Source organism: Chiloscyllium plagiosum, unplaced genomic scaffold (genome assembly GCF_037043375.1).
Source record: "Chiloscyllium plagiosum isolate Xiang-an unplaced genomic scaffold, Cpla_swu_hap1 HiC_scaffold_39, whole genome shotgun sequence".
Classification (NCBI taxonomy): Eukaryota; Metazoa; Chordata; class Chondrichthyes; order Orectolobiformes; family Hemiscylliidae; genus Chiloscyllium; species Chiloscyllium plagiosum.
In genome coordinates, this window is record NW_028270177.1 from 23301315 (window position 1) to 23315687 (window position 14373).

General features: G+C 38.6%; 1 protein-coding gene across 7 annotated transcripts in view; it reads right to left on the reverse strand.

Annotated features, from left to right (window-relative positions):
- tcf12 (transcription factor 12) overlaps positions 1-14373 on the reverse strand; it is a 329491-nt gene that overhangs the window by 220527 nt on the left and 94591 nt on the right. Inside the window, exon 1 of one of the 7 annotated variants that reach the window (XM_087981333.1) lies at positions 4142-4264. The exons of the other annotated variants lie outside the window; for them this stretch is intronic. The gene's annotated coding sequence lies outside the window, so the exon portion shown is untranslated. Of the gene's footprint in view, positions 1-4141; positions 4265-14373 lie in introns of those variants that run through there. 7 annotated transcript variants of the gene reach the window in all.

Sequence of the window (14373 nt, forward strand, 5' to 3'; positions counted from 1 at the left end):
CAATTTGGTCTAGCCACAGGGGTGTCCTCTAGTAACCAGTGCTGCTGCGGTGTCTGTCGGAAAGCAGCACTAAGTACCATGAAAAAAGCATGGTCCACAGCCAAGGTCAACACATGGCTGTTTCTGTATTAAGACAAAAGTAAACAAAGTTTAAAAAATAAAATAAGCAACAAATCTGATTTATTGCAAGGCAAATCATCAATTGCACCAAAGGTTACAAGCAAAAGGCTAACTGGTTAATTATCATGGAAGAGATTTGAATTCCAACTTTTCATTTACAGCTAATTAATAAATGTCTGCATTCTAATCTGTGAAGCATTTCAAGGGAAAAAGCAAAACAAGAATGTTGCTGTTCCCCACAATAATTGTTCCAGTTATGTGAACCATTTTGCTTTAAAGTCATTTATGCCCATCTACTGAATCTCACTTTCAAGTTAATCCAAAGATCACTGGCAATTGCATAATATGTGTGTAATTAAAAATAGATCAGTATAAAATGAACACAAAAACATTTCTATTTCAACAGCATTTTTAACATTACAAGATATCATGAGCAACTTCATAGGATTGAGAGTAAAATCTGATATGAGCCACAGATATTCGGATAACGAACCAAAGTCAAAACAATAGATTTTAAAGGAGCATCTTAAAGGAGCAAAGAGGTAGGGAAGCAAAGAAATTTAGGGAGTGAAACTCAAAGAGATTAGGACATTAGCACTCAAAAGATGAAAGTCAATGGGGAGTCATTAAAGATCACATGTGAAAGAAACCTGAATTTGAGGAGCTCAGTCATCCGAACACTAGAGATTATGGAGAAAAGAACAGTCAACGCCATGTAAAAATTTGAAAACAAGGGTGATAATTTAACAATTGAAATGTCTCAAAAGGTATATGAATAAGAAGGGTTTAGAGGGATATGGGCCAAATGCTGGCAAATGGGACTAGGTCAGGTTGGGGTGTCTGGTTGGTGTGGATGAGTTAGACCAAAGAGTTGGTTTCCATCCTGTATGACTTTAAAATCATGACCCAATGTAGGTCAGTGAAGATGAGATGATCTCTGGATAAGACTTGGAACAAATGGATGGGAACAGCCAAATCCAGTAATAACAGAAATGAAAGTTTTAGCAGCTGATGAGCTGAGGTAGGATAGAGTTGACATATCAACTTGAAAGATACACAACCCATATGGCATGATCTGCAACAAGAAATATCCCCAGTAAACTATTAGATTGCTTTCACTGTATGAAGTGTTGAATTCAGTCACTTGGGAGCAATGAGATATTCCATTGGAAAGCTGTAGACTCAAGCAATTAGTTCCTAATGTTACAGCATGGAACATACTATCAACATTTTCTTTTATCCACAATAAAAACACATTAAAGTTTAAATTCTTGGAGATCGAATTAAATTAAAAATGCCACTTTGCCCAAAAGAACAATTACCCTAACTGAATGTGAAGGTCAAATTGCTTTAGGTTACCCACCAGAGAACACGAACGGTCATATACCACTCTTTGCTTAATTATAGTCTAAGACATTTAAGCTGCATAATAAACTGACAACTTTCACCACAACACATGTTGCTAATGAGTTTTACAGGACTTTAAATACAACTATAAGCAAACACAAGTTCTGTTTTTAAAAATGTTACAGAACTAGTGCACTGCTTTGTTTTATTTCAGTAAAATTTCAACAGGAGCCAGCATTAGCGGGTTTGGAGAAGCCAGCGTTTCTACCACATGACCATCATTCCCATACCAACAAGGTCTTCCGCCATATGCAAATACAAGTGCTCTCCTATGCTTGAGCAAACAGTGCATGACCAAAGTGTTAGATTTAGTGCTATTACTCTCGATGCTCTCAACGATCTACAGATATCAAGTCTGTCATTAAAAACTATAATGCTGTTTTATTTGGTTAACAACTGAACAGACTAATAAAGAAAAGAAAGCTGCAGTTTTCAGAAGTTGAATAGGCAGTTCATATTACAATGCACACTGTTGCTCAGTTGGTTGCACTCTAATCAGGAAATTGTATCTTAATGTCCCACACACAAGCTTACTGCCTCACATTCAAGACTGAAGTACAAAAATCTAGATTGAGACTCCAGTGCAGAACTCAGGGAGGTGCTGTCTTTCAGATAATGGTCAACCATCATCCTTATGTCACAGGGAAAACACTGTAATCTCTTAGTAAAAAAGAAAAAAGCAAGGCACTCAGAAAATCTCAAAGCAATCAGGTAACGTCACCATGGTTTTGCAAAAAGAGAAACATTTTTGACTAATTGCTTGGAGCTTTTTGAGCAAACAACAAATAATGTGAATAAAGGTACTGGACTTTCAGAAGATGTTTGACAAAGTTCCACATTAAAGTTGCTTTGCAAATGAACAGCTAGCAGGAGGGGAACTTGATACAGCAGATAAAGGATTGGTTAGCTAACAGGAGATAGAGTAGGCATAAAATGATTCATTTTCAGGTTAGCAAGAAATGAGGAGTGGAGTGCCAGAACAATTAGTGGTGAGCTTCAAATAGCTACAATTATATAAAGGACTTGCATGAAGGAACCAAAAGAATTGTTGCTAAATTTGCTGATAACAAAGATAGGAAAGCAAGTTGCAAAGGGATAAAGATCAGTTGAAAAGGTGGGCAAAAATTTGACTGTGATTAAATGACGTGATAATTATCAATCTTGGTTACATGAACTCACTCAGGATAAACACCTGACTCTTTTATACCTGAGTTTTATGACTGCCCTTTTTGAGAGTGTTTTCAGGTTTGGAGTTTCCAGTTTGGGATTAACTGGACTAAGTGCTACATGCGTCTCTTGTTTCTGAAGCACCTTTGTGGTAAACCCAAAGTGAGACTTGATTACTCTTCTATAAGTTAGTGACAGCAAGAATCTTTTCAATATTTTACATCCTGAGCAAGCTGTGCATACCGAAAGACAACTGTGCACTTTTAGTGCCTTGATCTCAGGCACAAAACCACTAGATTGGCAGATTCTCGAACATTCAGTCATAGAGATGAAAAGCATGGAAACAGACGTTCAGTCCAACTTGTCCACGCCGACCAGATATCCTAACCTAATCTGTTCCCATTTGCCAGCACTTGGCCCATATCCCCCTAAATCCTTCCTATTCATCTACCCATCCAGATGTCTTTTAAATGTTGTAATTGTACCAGCCTCCACCACTTCCTCTGGCAGCTTATTCCATTCATGCACCACCTACTGGGTGAAAGGTTGCCCCTTCGGTCTGTTTTGTACCTTTCCCCTCTCACTCTGGCCTCCCACACTTCGTCTATTTACCCTACCCATGTCCCTCATGATTCTATAAACCTCTATAAGGTTACCCCTCAACCTCCGACGCTCCAGGGAAAACAGCCCCAGCCTATTCAGCCTCTCCCTGTAGCTCAAATCCTACAACCCTGGCAACATCCTTGTGAATCTTTTCTGAACTCTTTCAAGTTTCATAACATCATGTTATGGCTTTATCTTTTTTGCCTTTATAAAAGAGTATCATTGGCTGGAAGTGAATGTCTATAGAGAAAGATCAATTCTTCTCCCTTAGTCTCAAGAACGTGTGTGTTTTGGCTATTTAGGCAGATATTTATATTTTCAAAGCACCACCCGTGCTAATTAATTCTGCATCGTCATTAACTCATAATGAAACAAAAATTGAGATTTTAAGAAGCTGGGAAATAGATTTTCATCTTAAATCTAATTCGAAGAAAACTTAGGAGTTAGCCTTATTAAAACTTGGTTCAAAAGTTTCTAAATTTCTAAATATCTGTGGCAACTTATGGAGTAGAATTAGAGAAAAACTGTGCGCTCCTCCTGTCTTGGTTGCAACAAATATGAAAGTCAGAAATGTTAGAGCCCTCACTAATTTTTCATTATTTTTATTCCATTCTTTTATCAATTTTGCTTTGGAATAGAGAGATAGGGATGATTTATGGAAAGTGGCAAACAGCTTGTGTTAAAAGGAATACAGACCAAACAAGCTTTTGTTTATTTGTGAGGCAAAGCTGGAAGTTAATTGCAGGTTGGTTTCCAATCCAAAGGTTCTGCAGACAATTGATCACCAGGGAAGAGCATTATGTTTAAACAGATAGCAGAAGTTGGATATTAACAAGGTTAATACCTGGAATTGGTCCCAGCAAGTCTGGAAAAAACCTTATACTCAACAGATGGCTGATGCTGAATGTTTACTGGAACCACAGAGAAGAGATGGTCAGTGTATCAAGGAGTGGTCAGAATTTGAAGTGGGTTTTGGACTGTATTTTCTGTGAAACAGGAATCGAGCTGATGCCTAACCTCCTTTACCAGCTCCTATAAGTTCAGAGAATGGAAAACAAGGTATTAATGCCTTTATCTGAGTGAACTGTAAAGGTGCCCCTGATGGAAACCTTCAGGAGGTTAACCAAGAAACTATCGTTTATGCTGCTGGACCAAAGCATCATGAAAAAACACTTACATAAAAGAAAATAAACCTGGCCAGATTATTTATCTCTCAAGCGTGCTTGTCTGTCTGCCTTTCATGTGAACGGGTGTGCATGTTAAAAAAATATAGTTGATAGCAAAGACCAATTAGATTACTTTGTTGTTTAACTTTGTTCTAGTTAATTTATTGAATTGTTAATTGATTGCGAAGTCTTTCACCTCAGTTACAAACAGTTGTTGGGGATTGAGCAGAATACAGGATTGATTGTTCAAAAGTCAGGTCAGGAAACATTGGAAACAACTTTGAAGTCTTCAAAGGTTTTAATTTTACTGTGTTGTGATTACAGAGGTAAAAATGTTGATTTGGTTTGTCTATCTGTCTCTATGTCTTAACAGAATGCATTGCTACATCTCAAGTACTGTGCACAGTTCATTTGCTTAATTAAGAAAGGATGTAAATGCATTAAAAGCAGCTAAGGGAGAGTTCACTTGACTGATACCTGGATTGGCAATTAACCTTTTAACAGAGGGGAGAAAGGCTGGTCCTGAATCCAGAGTTTAGAAGAATGAAAGATAATCTTCAGTCATGCAAGATCCAGAACAGACGTGACATGCTGGATACTGAAAGGAAGTCTTCACTTTTAAGAGCATAAACTAGGGGACAACTTCAAATTAGGGATAATTAATTATTTTAGGACAAAGATCAGGAGAACATTTGTCTCTCATGAGTCATTGGTTTTTGGACATCTCCCCAGACAGCAGTAATGATAGAGTCATTACCATTCCGTGATTCTGCTAGTCAAGGATCGGAGGTCATCAGAATTGGCCAGAATGTAGCCTTGAGGCTGCAATCAGATCAGCCATCCTCTTACTGAATGACAGAGAAGACTCAGGAGCTGAGTGACCTACTCTTGTTCTGAATCATACTCAAACATTCACTCCATTTGCTCTATTTGGCAAATTTTCCCCATATCAGGCCAACGCGTATCCCCCAATCCTGCAACATCACTTATAAATAATTAAAGTTAAAAATCACAACACCAAGTTATAGTCCAACAGGGTTTTGTGGAAGCATTAGCTTACGGAGCGCTGCTCCTTCATCAGGTGGTTGTCACAACCACCTGATGAAGCAGCGCTCCGAAAGCTAATGCTTCTGCATAAAACTGTTGGACTGTCACCTAGTGTTGTGCGATTTTAACTTTGTACACCCCAATCCAACACTGGCACCTCCAAATCAAAAATGATTAGCTAGACATTATCACATTTCTGTTTGTGAGAAATTTTTGCTTTCTACAATATGTTTTATTTCAAAGCAGTCTTCAATTATTGCAAAGCACTTTGGGATTCCCGGAGATCACAAAAAGTACTACATAAACATGTTTTCTTGTCTTGACCCTCCAACCACAAGGGATGAACTCGGATTTCCTCATTTCCCCTCCCCCCAGCCTGTCTCAGTCAAATCCATCAAATTCAGCACCGCCTTCCTAACCTGCAATCTTCTTCCCGACCTCTCCGCCCCACCCCAGTCTGACCTATCACCCTCACCTTGACCTCTTTCCACCTATCACATTTCCGACGCCCCTCCCCCAAGTCCCTCCTCCCTATCTTTTATCTTAGCCTGCTGGACCAACTTTCCTCATTCCTGAAGAAGGGCTAATGCCCGAAACATCGATTCTCCTGTTCCCTAGATGCTGCCTGACCTGCTGCGCTTTTCCAGCAACACATTTCCATTTCTTGTCTTGACAACTTTGTAATTGAAAATTCACTTGCTATAGAGATACAAGATCAAAGTTAGATGTCGTACAATACACGAGTACAAAAAGAAATCTCAGTCCGATCTGACAAAGATTTACCTTGAGTAATAACAACCCAGTGGAAGGGAATTTAGGCACCAACGTGATAAAAACTGTGACGTGGACATCGGTAATCATAAAAGATCAACAGATTATTCGCCTTTACCTCAAGAAAAGTGGAATTCATATAGGAGGCAGCTGTGCTTCATTTGAATAAACCCTTCATTAGATCTCAGTTTAGGCTGCCACTAACCAATACCAATGCTCCTTTACCTCAATCCTTACATTTCACACAGCCAGTTTCCTCCAGTGGGGAGTACCTTGACAAAGATTTCTGCACAACTATCCAAGTATCTTCAAGCTGACAATTTATGAAGTCTTTCTATACCTTCCAGTTGCTGCATAGCCACACACACATTTACACGTACAAAACTTATAGGCAATATTGCTGCAGACCTCATGGAATGATATCAGGATTTCAAGAGCTAAAGTACACACGATTGCATAAACCTGACTTGAAATAATAAAATAAATCAATAAAGTAGTCATAGATTCATCTGGTGGGAGAATCTAGAAAAATATGGCATAATTATAAAGTTTGAACTATTAGAGGTAGGCACTCAAACAATGAAGCAGGAAATTCAACCCCACAAACATGTCCAGATTTTGAGTTTAGATCATTCTGCAAGTGCATATCAACTCCATTTACTTGTGGGTGATATTTTGCAAAAATACGTGCCTTCTCCATTTTTTGCCTTTTATAATGAAGAATAAACAGAGTTCTTCAACTGTTTGAGACTAAGAACTAAACACAAAAAACTTGAGCATAAATCAATTGCGGGTATAAATCCCTAACATCATGACAAATGCACTGAAATGGTATTATTGTGTGAAGATATCTACAAGTACTAACATCTACAGAAAACTAAATTTACAACACAGGCTGCAGCTTGAACAGTTAGGGCACTACGCATGCATTCATTCTAATTCAAAGTTGTTTATTTCAAATTATCCAATACCCTAAAAAAAATCACATTTTGAAGCGGTCAATTTATGTTGCCAAATTCAAATTGATAAACTAAGTTGTAGCTCATTTTCATGCAATTTGAATTATCTAAACAATTATGGAGGGAGTCTGGCTGGCAAGAACATGAGACTTGCCCTTATTCAAAAAGATAGCACTTGAATGCATGTTCTTTCACGAATTCACCCCTCCTATCACCATCACCTCCTTGCATTTCACAACTGCCATACCTCCTGCCCCAGCAATCTTCAATTCTGGTCACATGAGCATTTCCAAGTTCAATCGCTTCAATGCCAGCAGTTAGGTCTTCAGCTGCCTAAATGTTTTAATTCTAACAATGGGTCATCTACATGCAGATGTAATGTTTCTTTCTCCATCAACACTTATTTAAAAATTTCACTTCCAAGAAGTTTTCAGCCTCTCTGCCGGTCTTTCCTTCTTTAAGCTGTTCCTTAGAAGCCTTGACCAAGATTTTGGTCGAGTAAAATCCCCTTATCTGGTGCTGTACCAAATGTTGTTTGATAATATTTGCAAACTGCCTTAAAAATCCTAAGATCTATTGCACAAGAATCATACAGAAGTTAGGATATTTTGCTTCAACTCTATAAGCCATTGGTGAGTCCACAAATGGAGCAATGTGTTAAGTTTTGGCCACTTAAGGGACCTAATAGCATTAGAAATTCAGTCCACCCAGTCAATACCAGAGCTGAAGGGGCAGTTTGGACCTGTATCCAATGAAGTTTAAAAGAATGTGAGGTGACCCTATTCAATCATTCAAGATGCTGAGGGGAATGAACAGGCTGGATGCAGAGAAGATATTTCTTCTTATAGGAGAGAGATGAATTAGAACATATGAAAATGAAGGGTATTCCATTTACAGACTGGTTGAGAATGTTGTCTGAGCTGGTTTCTGGTCTGTGGAATTCTCTTTCCCCAAGTAGCAGATTAGGCAAGAACATTGAATATTTTTTTTTACAGCTGAATTAGACTGACTCCCTTGTCCATGAAGAATGCAAGAATATAGGAGAGTGCCAAGTAAGTGGAGTCCAGGCCACAATGTAACAATGACCTCAGCAAACAGTTGATTAGGTTAAGGAATTGAATGGCCTATTTCTATGTTTAATTTATATGGTTGTATATACATTTGTAAGATCTGAAATTTAAATTATTGTTGCTGTCACATTATCAAACATTTTCAAAGCTGACAAGCCTAAAATCTGACACATTACATTAAGATATCTTAAACATTTTAGTTCAAGAAGTGTGAAACTGAAAGAACTGCAAAACCAAAACAAAAAGCCCATCTAGTTTGCCACATAGCACATCAAGCTAGTATCACTCACATAATAACGTCCATGGGATTTATAATCATTTGCCCTGCTAAGTGCAACATGAAATGCCTTAGCACCATGTTCATAGTTTAAGCAATATTAAATTTTTGAATGATCCCCAGTAATGTTCTACTCCTCATGACAACATGTTGCCCTAACAGTAGACAATAACCATGAATCACCAGGCATTGCTCATGTTAATTCCCAAAAATGTAAACTCTGACAAATCTAATTCAGTGAATGTCTGGAAAACATGCACTGATTATCCTCAGCCATTAGGGTGGTCCTGAAAGGTCTCACATCATGAGAATTTCTAAGTATGCTACAAAAGAAAAAGTAAAAAAGGGGGCAATGTGCTGTAAACTGAACTGCAATCTCTTGTGAGCTAGCCTTGACTGTGAATATGATGACAGAAAACATAGTAGTCTGGGCAAAAATTAGGCTTGCTCTTTTCAACTTTCAAGAATACAAAAACCAGGAGTTAGAAAGGCAGTTACAACTCTAGTCTGAAGGTGTGTGTTGAAGCTCTCAGCTGAGAAAATCCCAAGACAGCTTTGTGTTCCAAGTAAAAATAAAATATCCCCCCACTCCCCAACAAAAACAGTGAAACCTCAGTCAACAGAAACAAGACATAGGACTATTAACTGACCTGCAAAGTTAAGCATCTCAAAGTCAACCACTTGCCTACCAAAACCAATGTTACCACTATCATCCAATTAAGGGTCGTAACACCCCATTACCTACTATTCACAGAATTCAGATGAATCACCCCCCCCATCTCTTAAGAGTCATAAGAGTTATACAGCACAGAAAGAGACTCTTTGGTGCAACGCATCAGTGCCAACCTAAATCGATCTAGTCCCATTTTCTAGCATTTGGCCCACATCCCACTCAACCCTTCCTATTCATATACCCATCCAGATGAGTTTTAAATGTTGGAATTGTACTAGCCTCCACCACTACCTCTGCCAGCTCATTCCATACACGCACCACTTTCTCCATTAAAAAAGTTGCCCCTCAGGTCCCTTTTAAATCTTTTCCCTCTCACCTTAAAGCCATGCTCTAATTTTGGACTCCCCCACCCTCGGACAGAGACCTTGGCTATTTACCCTATCCATGCCCCTAATGATTTTGTAAACCTCTATGAAGTCACCCCTCAGCCTCTGACACTTCAGGGGAAAAAAGCCCCAGCTTTTTTTTTTAGATCACATGGGATTGAGGGGGAGTTTGCCAATTGGATACAAAATTGGCTTAACAGGAGACGGAGATGGTGGAATGTTGTTTTTTGGATTGGACGCCTGTGACTAGCACTGTTCCACAGGGATTGGTACTGGGTCCACTTTGGTTTGTCATTTGCATCAATGATTTAGATGAGAACGTAGGAAGAATTCTTAGTAAGTTTGCTGAGAATACCAAGATTAGTGGTATAGAGAACAGCGAAGGTTATCTAAGATTACAAAGAGATCTTGATCAATCGGGTCAAAGGGCTGAAGGTGGCAAATGGAGTTTAATTTGGATATCGGTGAGGCATCGAATTTTGATAAAAACAAAGACAAGACTTCGGCTATTAAAAGTAGGGTCCCAGGCAATGTGGTAGAAGACACCAGTGGGGTCAGGTACATACTACTTTGAACTTTGCGTCACATATGGATAGGGTGGTTAAGAAAAGACTTTAGCATGCTTGCCTTCATGGCTCAGAACTTAACAGTAAAGTGGTAGGAATGTTATGTTGAGGCTATCTAGGACACTGGTGAGGCCTCTTCTGGAGTACTGTGTCCAGTTCTAGTCTCCCTGTTATAGAAAGCATATTATTGAACTGGAGAAGGTTCAGAAGAGACTTACCAGGATGTTGCAGGGTTTGGAAGGTTTGAGTTTTAAGGTGAGGCTGGATAGGCTGGGACATTTTTCATTGGAGCACAGGAGGCCGAGAGGTGACCCTAAGGAGGTTTATAAAATAATGAGGGGTATAAGAAAGGTGAATGGCAGGTATCTTTTCCCAGGATGGGGGATTTCAACACTAGGGATCATATTTTTAAAGTGAGAGAAAGATTTAAAAAAGGCGAGGGACAATTTGTTTTTAAATTTACGTGTGGAATGAACTTCCAGAGAAAGTTCATGCAGGTAAAAAATTAGAACATTTAAAAGATATTTAGATGAGTATGTGAATGGAGAAATATTTGGAGAGATATGGGCCAAGCACAAGCAAGTGGGACTAGTTTAGTATGAGATTATGGTCAGCATGAACTGGTTGGACCAAAGGGTCCATTTCCACGCTGTATGACTTTATGACCCGATCTCCCTATTGCTCAAATCCTCCAATCCCAGCAGCATCCTTCTAAATCTTTTCTGAACCCGTTCAAGTTTAACAACATCTTTCCTCTAGCAGGGAGGCCAGTTCTTGAATTTTGTCCTTTGTTTGGACTCACCTCATTTCTAACTTGTTTCTACATGCTACTTTATTTGATACAAAGTACAAGAAATAGTGAACTCATGCTATTTGTTGACTCAAGAATGCTTGGTTAAACAGATTTCTTTTAAAGTACAAATTCAATTGGTCAGAGAAAAAAGACAACCAGAAGGGAAAGATCCTGGTTAAATTCACCTTATTGCAACCAACAAAGAGAAGAGGGGAGCGACAAATCAGAGGAGCCAGTTTGGGATGGTTGGTGGAACAATGGGGCACAATTATTGCCCCACAATTTCCAGTTTAACTTGTTATGCAAAGGTAAAATAAAATTAACTGAAGGTGGGAGCAGTGATGAGTAGGATGTAGCATCAAAAGCTCAAATGTGGGGTCCACCAAACAGATTGCTCAAAGATCTTGTTCTGTATGACACTGTGGGCACAGAACGCAAGTACTTAATAACAAAAGATCTAGAGTTTATAGTGCGAAGACGATGATGGTTTCTGTCTTCTGAACACTCAACTGAATGGCAGTCAGGTATTTTCCAGCCCAGGGAAACAAAGGGAATAATCTACTAATCCATTTGTGTTTTTTCTCAGAGCAGCATCAGTATAGTTATGTCCATGTAAATGACTTGCCCACTGTAAGAAATCAAGTTACCTTAAATACACTGATTAACAATTTTAGATATGAAATTCAATATTACAATATGAAAGGGAGAAAAAACACTTAGAGAGTTGGCCATATAACAAATCTGGAATTTTATTTCACCCCTTTTCAGAGACAGCAAAATCTTTGTGATTTAAATGTTAAACTGTACACCAAATGAAGAATCAATCCCAAGCAGTGAGGGCAATAAATTAAGCACATTCTCCTATTTAGATTTAAGCAAACAGTTACAAAGCATCACTATATTTATTAGAAGCATAAAAATTAGTTTTATGATTTATTCTGAGTTTTTTTTCTCCGGAGGATTTTCAAAATTTCAAGTCTTCATTCATGTTGTACAGGTGTCACCCTTGGCTCAGTGGTAGCATCCTATTATTTGAGTCAGAAAGTTGTGGATTCAATCTTCACCCAAGAGACTTGAGCACATAATTGGTACTTAAAACCAATACTGAAGTCGTCAAAAGTGTTTTCTTCCAGATGAAAGATTAAACCAAGGTCCCATACGCCTTTCAGGTTGTCTGTGGATCTGTATTCCAATACGAGACACAAAGGTCAGAAAGAACATCACGAGGTTGGGATTAGAAGACTCCACTAACTTATGAAATAAAAACAGAGAACGCACAAAATATTCAGCAGGTTAGGTAACATCCATGGAGAGAGAGACAGAGAGAAACAAGTATTTCAGGTCAGTGCCCTTTGGTCAGATGAATGGAGAAGTTCTGCCAAAAAGGTAATCAATCTGAAATATTAACTCTCTTTGTCTCCATAGATGTTGCCTCACCTGAAGTGTTTCCAGCATTTTCAGCTTTTATTTCAGGCTTCAAGCATCTGCAGTATTTGGCTTTTGCTTCCACCAATTTATTGTTGATATATTCGTTCTTCAGTTCTTCCATGATCTAAAAAGACCAACAAGGATTCTGCAAGAGTAAGCAGTTGAAATCAAAAAGCAGTTGAGGAACCAATGCATTAATAACAGCAGTATTGCTCTAAGAGGATATACTAATTTGATATTTACATATTTCCTCTGATTTAAAATTTGAGAAAGAGAGACTCTTAGGAACTTGACTTCATTCCTAAGTAAGCAAAATGTAACCCAACTGTGCTCCGATTTAACAAACATGCACAATAAAATTCGAAGTATTAAAGGAACAATTCAAGTGAGGCCTATACATGTTTGTTCAACCCAGTATGTAACAATGTTATATCTATCTGCAAATTTTCATTTCTTTGATGAAATCTGTATTTGATGTTGCAGAGATTGCCCCATGTATCAGCTAACTTATTCATAATTTCCAAAAATGATGAGAGATGATAGAAGTAGTCATGGATGTGGTGCTTTCTTCTACTTCTGCAATGCAACTACAACTGATGCCTAGCTAAAATCCAAAATGATCAACAGGTCTCTTCCTGACAGTCTGGCCACACTGAGGTTTATTGCAAATGCAACAATACCAACACAGTTATAGCGGATGGTTGAGAATTATCAATATTCTTTGCACAAGTGCCCCTGGAACCTGGTGCTAGCTATCTACTCTCTCTAGAGGGATACTTAAACATCCTTTTCACCCATTTTGACAAACTCTGAAGCAAGCATTTTCAGAAAACATGTTATGCAATGCTGGAGAACTGGGATACTAAATACATTAAAAAGAGAATGTTATCACAGTATATTGCATCATGCCAAAACATTTGCTCAGCATGATTTCAAGCAATTAAACAAAGCCATGAGCCTCATACTGCAATCCTTTAATGCTACACCCTTCAGATCTGACAACCTTTGGAGCTCAACAATTAAAAGCCTCAAACGTTATCAAAACCTAAATGCTTCTGGTAGAAAATAAAGATTTTCAAGGTTAAGTGTCAGATCACATCCCATGTTGAGCACGCTGATATTCAAAATGGAACACTTACATCAATATACAATGGCATGCATCAGCTTGAAATAAACAGACAAACAAATATCCAAGTATATTAGCTCCGGGGTACTTACTATCACAAAGTCCATTTTTTACATGGAAAGTATGTTCCAAAACACTCATTTTCCCTCAGTTCCAAAGCCATTTTTACTACTCATGAATCCTGTATGTAACTGCTCAGCTGGAAGTGCAAGGCAGTTCCTTGGAAAAATTTATTCATTTTGCCTCCAATTTCCACCTTCCTTTAACTTGCACATCACTTATTTCCAACATTTCCCTTTCTTTCCTTGACTTCGCTGACTGTGCTGTACATTTCTATGACTCCTATGATTAGGTTCTGATGTCTGGTCAGCATGGGTGAATTGGACCGAAGGGTCCGTTTCCGTACATCGCAATGACTCCATTTCAAGAAATAAATTATCCACTGCCATCCACGACAAAGCCACGGACTCCCATTGTTACTTTCACAACAGCACTTCCCATCCCATGTGCTGCAAGGATTCCATCCCATTTCCCCGATCTTTCACCTATGTCACATCTGTTCGGATGATGTTCACCTTCCAAAACAGCAATACTAAAGTGGTTTCTTCCTTCCATTACAGTAATTCCCTGCCCACTGTGGTTGACAGGGCCTTCAACTGCAGCTGACCTGTCATCCATGTTTCCACCTCTGCCCCTTCCCATCACTCACAATAGTGTGATTGGGTCCCACTTGTTCTCATTTTGCACCCCATCAGCATTAGTCTCTGCCATTTCAGACAACCTCAGAAGAACACTATCACCAAAGACATCTTCA